At 49.7% G+C, this 9,572-nt stretch overlaps 1 long non-coding RNA gene across 1 annotated transcript; it reads left to right on the top strand.

Moving 5' to 3' along the window:
- Positions 1 to 1,491: 1,491 nt before the first annotated feature.
- LOC114808814 lies at positions 1,492 to 6,843 on the top strand. Its single transcript, XR_003756581.1, has 2 exons — positions 1,492 to 3,677; positions 5,962 to 6,843. It is a non-coding gene; the product is annotated as an uncharacterized LOC114808814 (long non-coding RNA).
- Positions 6,844 to 9,572: the final 2,729 nt, after the last annotated feature.

The following is a 9,572-nucleotide window of genomic DNA, read 5'->3' as shown; positions in this document are numbered from 1 at the left end:
AGGAGAGAGTTGGAGTTGAGGAATTCAAGGCAGCGAGTGTAGACGACTCGTTCTAGGAGTTTGGAAAGGAAAGCTACGAGGGAGATAGGACGATAACTGGAAGGGGAAGTGGAGTCGAGAGAGGGTTGTTCTTTAGGTTGGGGGAGACATGGGACTGTTAGAATGTAGAGGGCAAGAAGCCGTTGGAGTGTGAGTGGTTAAAGATAGAAGTTAAGGAGGGGAGGAGGGAAGGGGTGATAGTTTTTATAAGGTGAGCGGGAATTGGGTCCAAAGCACAGATGGAGGGGGTGGCCCATTGGAGGAGGGAGGAGATCTCCTCTGAGGATACTGCAGGTAAGCATGGGAAAGTAGGGAAGAGGCTGGGACCGGGGGTGGGGTGGGGAATGAAGAAGCGGGAGGGGTAACCTTGGGGAGCTCAGACCTGATAGTGCTCATTTTCGTAATGAAGTAGGTGGTCAGATCGTTGGAGGTGAGGGATTGGGGAGGGGGAGGAACAGGGGGCCGGAGGAGTTTAAAGCCTGGAACAATTGGTGCGGGTGATGGGCATGGTCGTCAATGAGGGAACAAAGGTAGTTCTGCCTGGCAGAGGAAGGTGGCAGAGTTAAGGCAGGAAAGGCTAAGGTTGAAGTGAATAAGATTGGATTGGTGCTTAGAGGTGATCTGACTGTAGGGAACGAGGGAAGATGAAGAAACGGAGCAAAAGGCCGCTTGATGGATGCGGCAGATCGAGAATGCTGACTTGTATAATGCTGGCGGGCAGGCAGACGGTTACCAGGGATTCCGACGGTTGATGACCAGACCAGACTGAGGCCGTTTGGGGGAGAGATCTCGGCGTCCTCTGGAAAGTCTCTGTCGCGAGCGACAGTTGATGGTCTGCGCCGGTTTGTGGAAACTCGGGCGAAGACATCTCGTGGTCCTTGGGCAGGTCGGTGTTCCGGGCGACGGTTGAAGGCCGCACCGGTCTGTGGCCCCTAGAAGGAGCGATCTCAGCGTCCTAGGTCAGGTTATTGTCCCGTGCCACAGTTGATGGTCTGCACCGTTTATGACCCCTCGCTGGAGAGATCTCGTTGTCTTGGGACAGGTCTTTGTTCCGGGGGGTGGTTGATGGTCCGCGCCGCTTTGTGGCTTCTCGTCCCTAAGACCTGGCTCCGACCTTCGTCCTCACCGGCTTCCTAGTGTCTTCACCTTATTCCAATAACCCACTCACTGTCTTTCCACGCTTTGTTTTACAGACACTTTCCTAATATTCCTATTCGGCACTGCCTAATAAGAGTAGAGGCATTAATAATAATAATAATAATAATGTTGGTATTTGTTAAGCACTTACTATTTGCCGAGCACTGTTCTAAGCGCTGGGGTAGACACAGGGGAATCAGGTTGTCCCACGTGAGGCTGACAGTCTTAATCCCCATTTTACAGATGAGGTAACTGAGGCACCGAGAAGTGCAGTGACTTGCCCAAAGTCACACAGCTGACAGGTGGCCAAGCCTGGATTCGAACCCATGACCTCTGACTCCAAAGCCCCTGCGCTTTCCACTGAGCCACGCTGCTTCTCTGACTAGCCTGATCCCAGAAAAACTCTACCCCTCTTGCGTGTGGCCATGGAGCCTGAGGAACCGGGTGCCGGAAGTCTGGGGGCTGAGCCGTCCAGGACTGATGGGTCTCCCCCTGCCCGGCAAACTCCCAGACTCCAGTGGAGCTCCAGTCTCAGCCTCCCCCACTCCTTTCCGACCACGTTGTCTGAAGGAAATGCGGGCCCAACCCAGGAAAGAGGTTGGATTTTGACTTGATTCTGGCTCGGTCCAGCTCCCACCTTCCCAGCGTCCTGGGGTTAGACTGCACCTCCAACCTTGCCTCCTTGCTCCCGGGGATGGCCAGAGCAAAAGTGGGGGATCACAGAGAAGGCCGGGCCCCCTGTGCCTCCTTCCCACACATGGCTGTCTGAACCCGGGATCCTCTCCAATCCTCAGGGCCCTGAACCTATGGAACGTCCTAAGGCAGCCCCCGCTGATCCAGACCAGGAGCCCCCAAACCGTTCTGACACCACCTCCTCCTCCTAGGCATCTTCTTCTCCCAAGGGATGGTAGCCCTCAGAAGAAGAACAAGTCATCATTCTGTGCCAGGATCCTCTCATAGGATCTCAGGAATCTCTGGACTTTGGTTGAGGGGTTCGAATTTCTGAAACGGGGGTGGTAAAGAGCACATGAGATGTGGGGCAGCCCCCACCCAACACACAAACACTTTGATCATACCCCGGAGATCGGAGAGAAGTCCTCCACTCCCCACCCAACTTCCGCTCTCCTCATTCTGTTCTTTCTACCACCACCCAGCCAGGACTGTTGAGCAGGTAAGGGCCCCTGAGAAAAAGCCTGAAAGACGGGACAGAGGAAAGAGGAAGGAAGAGAAATCAACCCATCAGCTGATGGTATTTACCGAGCGCTTACCATGTGCAGAGCACTTCTTTTAGCGCTTGGGAGAGTATGGTCCAATAGAATGAGCAGAAACTTCGCCCTGACCATTATGAGCTGACGTTTTAGGGGGAAATATCTGCTAGAGGCCCAGAGGGCAAGTATTCAGAAAGGCGAGTGAGAGGGAAAAGCAACACAGAGGAGGAAGCAAGGAGCATGGCCTGCGATAGCAGAGAGAAAGGGAGAGAGGGAGAGAGAGAGAGAGAGAGAGAGAGAGAGGGAGAGATAGAGAGCGAGAGTGTGGGTTTGGGTTTGGTTTCCAGAGTGGTCTGGGAATCACCCTGGAAAAGGATTTCCTAGTCTTCGCCCGAAAGCAGCGGGCTTTCGATAATGATGGTGATGGTTTATACTGAGGGAAATCGAAACGAGCCATTATTTTCTCGTTTGTTCGTCCACCCACTTCCCGGAAGGACAGTGGCGCAGTTTCCATGTCCAACCTCCGGAGGCAGGGAAGAGGAGCCAAGAGCGGCCTCCTCTGGGATCCGGCAAAGAAAAGGGGTCGGGCTAGATGGTGGGGCTTTTTTTGTTTTTTGTTTGTTTTCTTTCCCCAGCGCCCTCCACTACCCTCTCACCGAGGAAGACAACGGACGCGAATTTCACATCTTGCTGGGGACAGTTGGTATATGCCAGAACTTGAGACAAGAAAATGGGAGGGCTGTCCTTAGAGCTCTCCATCTGGGGAAGAAGAGAAGGAGAGTGAGAGATCCCAACCTATCCCCAACCTCCTTGTGGATGCCTCGCCCCCGTCCCAACTCCCCAAAATCGAGTTCCACCCCAGGGCACTGGGATCTCAACCTCCTCCTGGTTCCTTTCCCAAATGAACCCATCTGGCCTGTAAAGTCATTGCTGGCTGGGAACATGCTACTAACTGTTCAACTGAACTCTCAACTAAGATATCCCACCACTGTGATTCCCAGGAGGGGGATCCGCCCCCACAATTCCCTCCCTAGACTCAAGATCGGCCCTTCCCACCCCCCACCCATCCCAGACGTACTCACCAAGGCCTGCCAGATGGTACCATAGGCCGTGCTCTTCCTCTCTTCCCCCGCTCAGCGTCCATCCTACTACTTTTGTGTACCTCCAGCCGATGTTCTGGGCCAGCCAGAAGAATGTACATCTGGCTTTCTGGATACGGAGAAGCCGAGGGAAGGGTGTCAGAGAGTCAAGAGGCCAGGACTAGGGACCCAGAGAGGACGGGGACTGTGGAAGGTGGGGGAGTCTCACTTTGTCCACTATCGGGTGCTCGTCCTTCAGGTGGAAGAAGACGGAGAGGAGGCAGCGAATCAGCTCTTGCTGGAAACAGATATCCTCCTCCATCACCCTGCCGCTGGCCATGGCTCCTGGCAGTTCCAGGGCTGCCGCCCGCACTTGGGGTTTCTCCTGTGGAGAAACCACCTGTGCAGTGTGTGGGAGGGGCTGAAGATGGATACGGGGCGGGTCCTTGCCCCGGGCGGTGTTGATGTTCCTGCCAGTTTGTAGCCGGTCCTTGGACAGATCTCGGCTTCCTTGGGGAAATCTATGTCTGAGGCGGTGGTTTATTGTCCACACCGGTTGGTGGCCTCTCGGGCCTCGCACTTGGCTCTGACCCTCGTTCCCACCGGCTTCCTATTCTCCCTCAGACGGGGAGCACTAGGAATAACCCCGGGACATCATTTTCATTCTGCCTCTTCACGAGGGAGTTGAGAAATGTTCAGATCATGTTCTCAGCACTTTTCGTGATACTTTACTCCATTATCATTCCTGCACCTTAGCCCAGCACCTGGATCAAACCACAGTTGGGCCTGGGAGATGGGATCGGCCCTGGTCCCATCAGGGTGGAACAAAAATGTTGTCCATGCAAACAGTGGTTATTCCCACCCCCTCACATAACCCTCTGCTTTATGGCGGCTCAAGTCCACACGCAGTAAACAGCTTGGCATTCTTGGGAGCGGATGTCCTCCCTTCCCAGGAACCTACCTCGGTGTGTCAATTTTCCTTGTTTGCCTTGTCCCTCTATTTCACCTTGTCCTATCTGATGCACGCTGCTGTTGGAAACCCCGGAAGAATACCATGGAAGGGAGGAATTGGGATACCCTTCATGCCTGTCCAGATATTGCATTGGTGATTGGGCCTTCAAGAGTCTCACTGGGCCACGGGGTGGACCGATGCCATTGCATGGGATAGAACAAAGGGGGATATGTCTCGATGGGAAGAGATTAAGCTCTGCTTTTATTTGTAGCCATTTACTAAATTTAGTGTCTGAATTGGAGAACTAATCAGTTGATCTGTCAGATTTATTGACCACTTACTGTTTACAGAGGACTGTACTGAGAGCATGGAAGACTACAATACCACAGAAGTGGTGGAGAGATTCTCTTTCCACAACTAGGTCACAATCTAGAGTATATAGTATTTACATTAATATAAATGATGTATATTTATAATCTAAATAACTGAGATTGATCTAGCCTTCAGTCCTGAAGTGCTCGATGACTGTCATCAAGACCTCCAGATGACTTAGGGGAAATCTGCTTCTTCGGCCAATCGATGAGATTTATTGAGTGTCTACTGTGGGCAGAGCAGGGTACTGAGTGTTAGAGTGTTGAGTATTTACAGTACGATCTAAATATTGGCTCAGCCTCCACTTCATTTTTAGGAAGATTATTGGGTGTTTGAAAAATAATAATGTTATTTGTAAAGAGCTGACTATGTGTCAAGCACTGTTCTAAGCACCGGGCTAGATACAAGATCATCAGGTCAAATACAGTCCCTGATCTACATGGGACTCCTACTCTTCATTCACATAGTTATGCAACCCTCTGAGCTCACCTCCTCCAGGATTCCTTCCCAGGATGAGTCCCCCCACCTTTTCCTTTGCTCCTCCTCCCCTCCCCGTTGTCCCGACTCTCTCGCTCTGCTCTTCCCCCCGTCCCCACTGGCTATATAAGTACTTTTTATTGTTCGATTTATTTTATTAATGATGTCTATATATCTATAATTCTATTTATTTATATTGACGCATTGATGCCTGTCCACTTGTTTTGTTTAATTTTATTGTCTATCTCCCCTGTTCTAGACTGTGAGTCCGTTGGATAAGGGTTGTCCCTGTTGCCGAAATGTACTTCCCAAGCGCTGAGTACAGTACCCTGCACTACGTAAGCGCTCAATAAATGCGATGGAATGAATGAATGAATGATGTCAGACTAGAACTGTAATCACTGGCTTTGTGTACGAAAATAGACGAGGAGGACTTTGCCAAGCTCGTTGAGCATGTTGTCTGCAAAGCTGTCAGTCTATTTGCCCTCCAAAACCAGATGGCCAATGTATGGGAGACCTACTCCCACGTGTCTATGGGACTCGGGAAGGCCCGAATAGACTCCGAGAGACTGGAAGGTATTTGAGGGTTCCTTTCCTCACATTTCCCCAATGTGGCCTCCCACACTGGCCCTGGGACATTTTGACTTTCCTCGCTCAAGTCATGGCTGAAATTGTCTTGTGCTCTGTTGGTATCCAGCTTTCTCTATTCCTGATTTTCCACTGTTGCTCCCGGAAGATCCCCCTGAATGCGCTCAGCCTAGAGGAACCTTGGAGCTGACCGGTTGGGATGCCCGTGGCCACAGGGTGAAGTGCGAGACCGGCCCCAGCTTCGATCAGAGTCGCCCGACCAGAGCGCGCCAAAATGATTCCATTTTGGAAAGACCCGTCCTCTCCTTTGTTATTCGGAAATTGTTAACATGCTCTGAGTTGTTTATCTTTGGGTAACAAAGACTTGTAGTTAGAGGCCATACCTTGCAGATATGGCTCAAGATTACACTTAAGAGGGACTAAACATCTCGCCCAAATTCCCCAATACCTTCTCAGCCTGCCATGTCCACAAAAACATGTTTCCATGTAGAGTAGGGTCCATGCGGAAGAAGCTCGATGTTACGCGTTACAGGTAGATAATCTTTTCCAAAACATGGCAGTGATATTGGCTTGCTCGTCTAGTGGGTCAGGGGAATACGTACACCCAATTGCCACCCCACCCCTATCAAAGCCATGTATGCCTGGCTAATTCCTGCTCCTTGCAACCTGAAGGGGAGGCTAGGACAGCACAGAGTGTTTTTGGCTTACCCTGGGCCTCCCAGCCCAAGGCTCCGAAAGGCCCCATCGAGTACTAGAGAGGAAAAGGCGTTCACGGTCCTGTCCAATTGAGATTGAGGTTGGGGTATGCGTGCAAACCACCCCGTGGGGGAGTGAGACATTTTTCTGTCCAGGTTTGGGCATATTTTGTGTAATGGATGCATGGCTTTTGTAGGTTTATGCAGAAAAGTCATAGATTTTCCATAGACGCATATATTAAAACCTTAGCTTTTTCATAGGTTCACGTGTTAAAGATATAGTTTTTGTAACCAAACTCCCTGGGTCCATTTACTTCATTCTTTCGCGCCTGGATCTAAGCATCCACCCACAAACTCCCTCCTTCGGGGTATGCCGGTTGCCCAGCGATCTCCAGAGACTGCTGACCCGGGGGCGGGGGGACTGGGGAGGGCGGACCTCCCAGACCAACAGCTCCACCTGTCTCAGTGCGGGCAAGGTAGAAAGGGGATCCAGACCATTGGAGGGGCTAGTGGAGGCCTTTTATCCGGGGAAGTTCGTCCTGCTCTTAGCCGGTAATCGGACAAATTACCTCATGGTTGGAGAAATCTCAGCGGCTCTGGGGTGAGGGCCTAACGCCAAACTAACTCTATGCCCCTCTTCAAAGCCCTATTGAGAGCTCACCTCCCCCAGGAGACCTTCCCGGACTGTACCCTCCCTTTCCCTCAGCTCCTTCAATGCCCCTACTCTTTCCCTCTGTTCTACCCCCTCCCCTTCCGCACAGCACTTGGATATATTTGTACATATTTATTTCTCTATTAATTTTGTTAATGATGTGTAACTATCTATGATTCCATTTATCGATTTTGATGGTATTGATGCCTGTCTATTTGTTTTGTTTTCTTGTCTGTCTCCCCTTCCTAGACTGTGAGACAGTTGTTGGGTAGGGATCGCCACCCGCTGCTGCCAAATTCTACTTTTCAAGCTCTTACTACAGTGCTCTGCACACAGTAAGCGCTCAATAAATGTGATTGAATGAATGAATCAATCACTGTTACTTTTGGGTAAGGGCTTAACGGTTTCTGAAATCTCATGGTAGATAATTAAGTAATGATGGCATTTGCCAAGTGCTTCCTCTAGATGACGAGCTACTTATAGACAGAGAATGTATCTGCTAATACTGTTCTATTGTACTCTCCCAAGCGCTTAGTACAGTGCTTGGCTCATAGTAAGACCTCAGTACATACAAATGTTTGGTGGATCGATTGATTATGTCTCAAGCGCTGTATCAAGTGCTGAGGTAGATTCAAGTCACTCGGGCTGGATTCCAATCCCGGCCCTGCCACATGTTTTCTTTGTGACCTTGGGCAAATCACTTCTCTTCTCTAGGACTCTAGGACATCCACAAAAAAGGGGATTAAGGGTATGAGCCCCATGAGAGACAGGGCCTCGTTCCAACCTGGATGACTTGCATCTATTCCAGCCTTCAGAACTGTGCTTGATCACATTGAAAGTGTTCAACAAGTACCATCATTATTATTACAAGATCACTCCAGTGGAACAAGAGGGTAAAAGAGCAATCCGCAGTGTGGGGATGGGGACTCTGGAGGAGATCAGAGGCTTCTGATGAATCGACATCCGCGTTTTCTTTCCAAGCTTACCACTGTGCTTCACCCAACCCAGGGTTGTTTAAGCTGGCTCAGTGGAATGTTCCTGGGCTTGGGAGTCAGAAGTCATGGGTTCGAATCCGCGTCTGCCACTTGTCAGCTTTGTGACTGTGGGCAAGTCACTTAACTTCTCTGTGCCTCAGTTACCTCATCTGTAAAATGGGGATTAACTGTGAGCCTCACGTGGGACAACCTGATTACCTTGTATCTACCCCAACGCTTAGAACAGGGCTCTGACCATAGTAAGTGCTTAACAAATACCAACATCATTATTATTATTATTATTATTATTATTAAATGTTACTGATTGAGTGGTTGATTGATCAGGATCACATATGGGAAATAACCTATTACTTTATGGCTTGGAATCCCCAGGACAGTGCCAAGAAAGGAAGCTTCTTTTACAGATGCTTTGAAATATGTGGATTGAAGAAATAACAATCAGTCAATCAATGGTTTTTAACGAGTGCTGAGTGTGTGCATAGCACTGTACTTGGCACAATATGTTGTGGCCGGAGGATCATTGGTTTGGACAAGGACCCTTACCCCCATTTCACGGATGAGGGAACTGAGACCCAGAGACACGAGGTGATTTGCCCAAACACACGCAGCAGATAAGTGGTGGAAGTGGGATTAGAATCCATGACCTTCAATTCCCAGCCCTGGCCTCTATCTACCTGGCCACGCTGCTTTTTTTTCTCTTTCTTGATTTTAACACTATCTGTTAAGCACTTACTATGTGCCAGGCACTCTACTAAGCACTGGGGATAGATACAAAATGATCAGAATGGACACAGTGAATGCATGGCAGACAAGCTGAAGAGCCAGGAATAGAACTCAAATCCATCTGCCTCCCAGTTCCATGCTTGACACAATATGGCAGAGCGGTAGATGCATTTCTGTGGACACAAAACACAATCAGTCAGGTGACAAGGTAAGATACAGATAAGCAGTTTGTACTGGTGGCTAAAGCACAGGCTCCCAACAAGGTACATGTAAGCAGCATGGCCTAGTGGATAAAGCACAGGGTTGGGAGCCAGAGGGCCTGCGTTCTAATCCCAGCTCCACCACTTGCCTGCTGGGTGATCTTGGGTAAATCAGTTCACTTTTCTAAGCTTCAGTTTCCTCAACTTCAAAATGAGGGTTCATATGGGGCATGGCTGTCAACGGAATGATTAACCTATGTATACCCCAGTGCTTCACACATTGTAAATGTTTAACAAATGCCATAAATGTACAGTTTGTCTCTTTCCATGCAAAAGGAGAAACGGGTGTTTCAAATCCATATTTTTAGGGTATTGGTTAGTCACTTCATTCAATGGCATTTATTAAATATTCACCACGTACAGAGCACTGTACAAGGCACTTGGGAAACAACAGT

The sequence above is a fragment of the Ornithorhynchus anatinus genome, unplaced genomic scaffold (genome assembly GCF_004115215.2).
Source record: "Ornithorhynchus anatinus isolate Pmale09 unplaced genomic scaffold, mOrnAna1.pri.v4 scaffold_254_arrow_ctg1, whole genome shotgun sequence".
NCBI classification, from domain to species: domain Eukaryota; kingdom Metazoa; phylum Chordata; class Mammalia; order Monotremata; family Ornithorhynchidae; genus Ornithorhynchus; species Ornithorhynchus anatinus.
The sequence above is the reverse complement of the archived record's forward strand: the minus strand, read 5'-3'. Positions and strand labels throughout refer to the sequence as shown.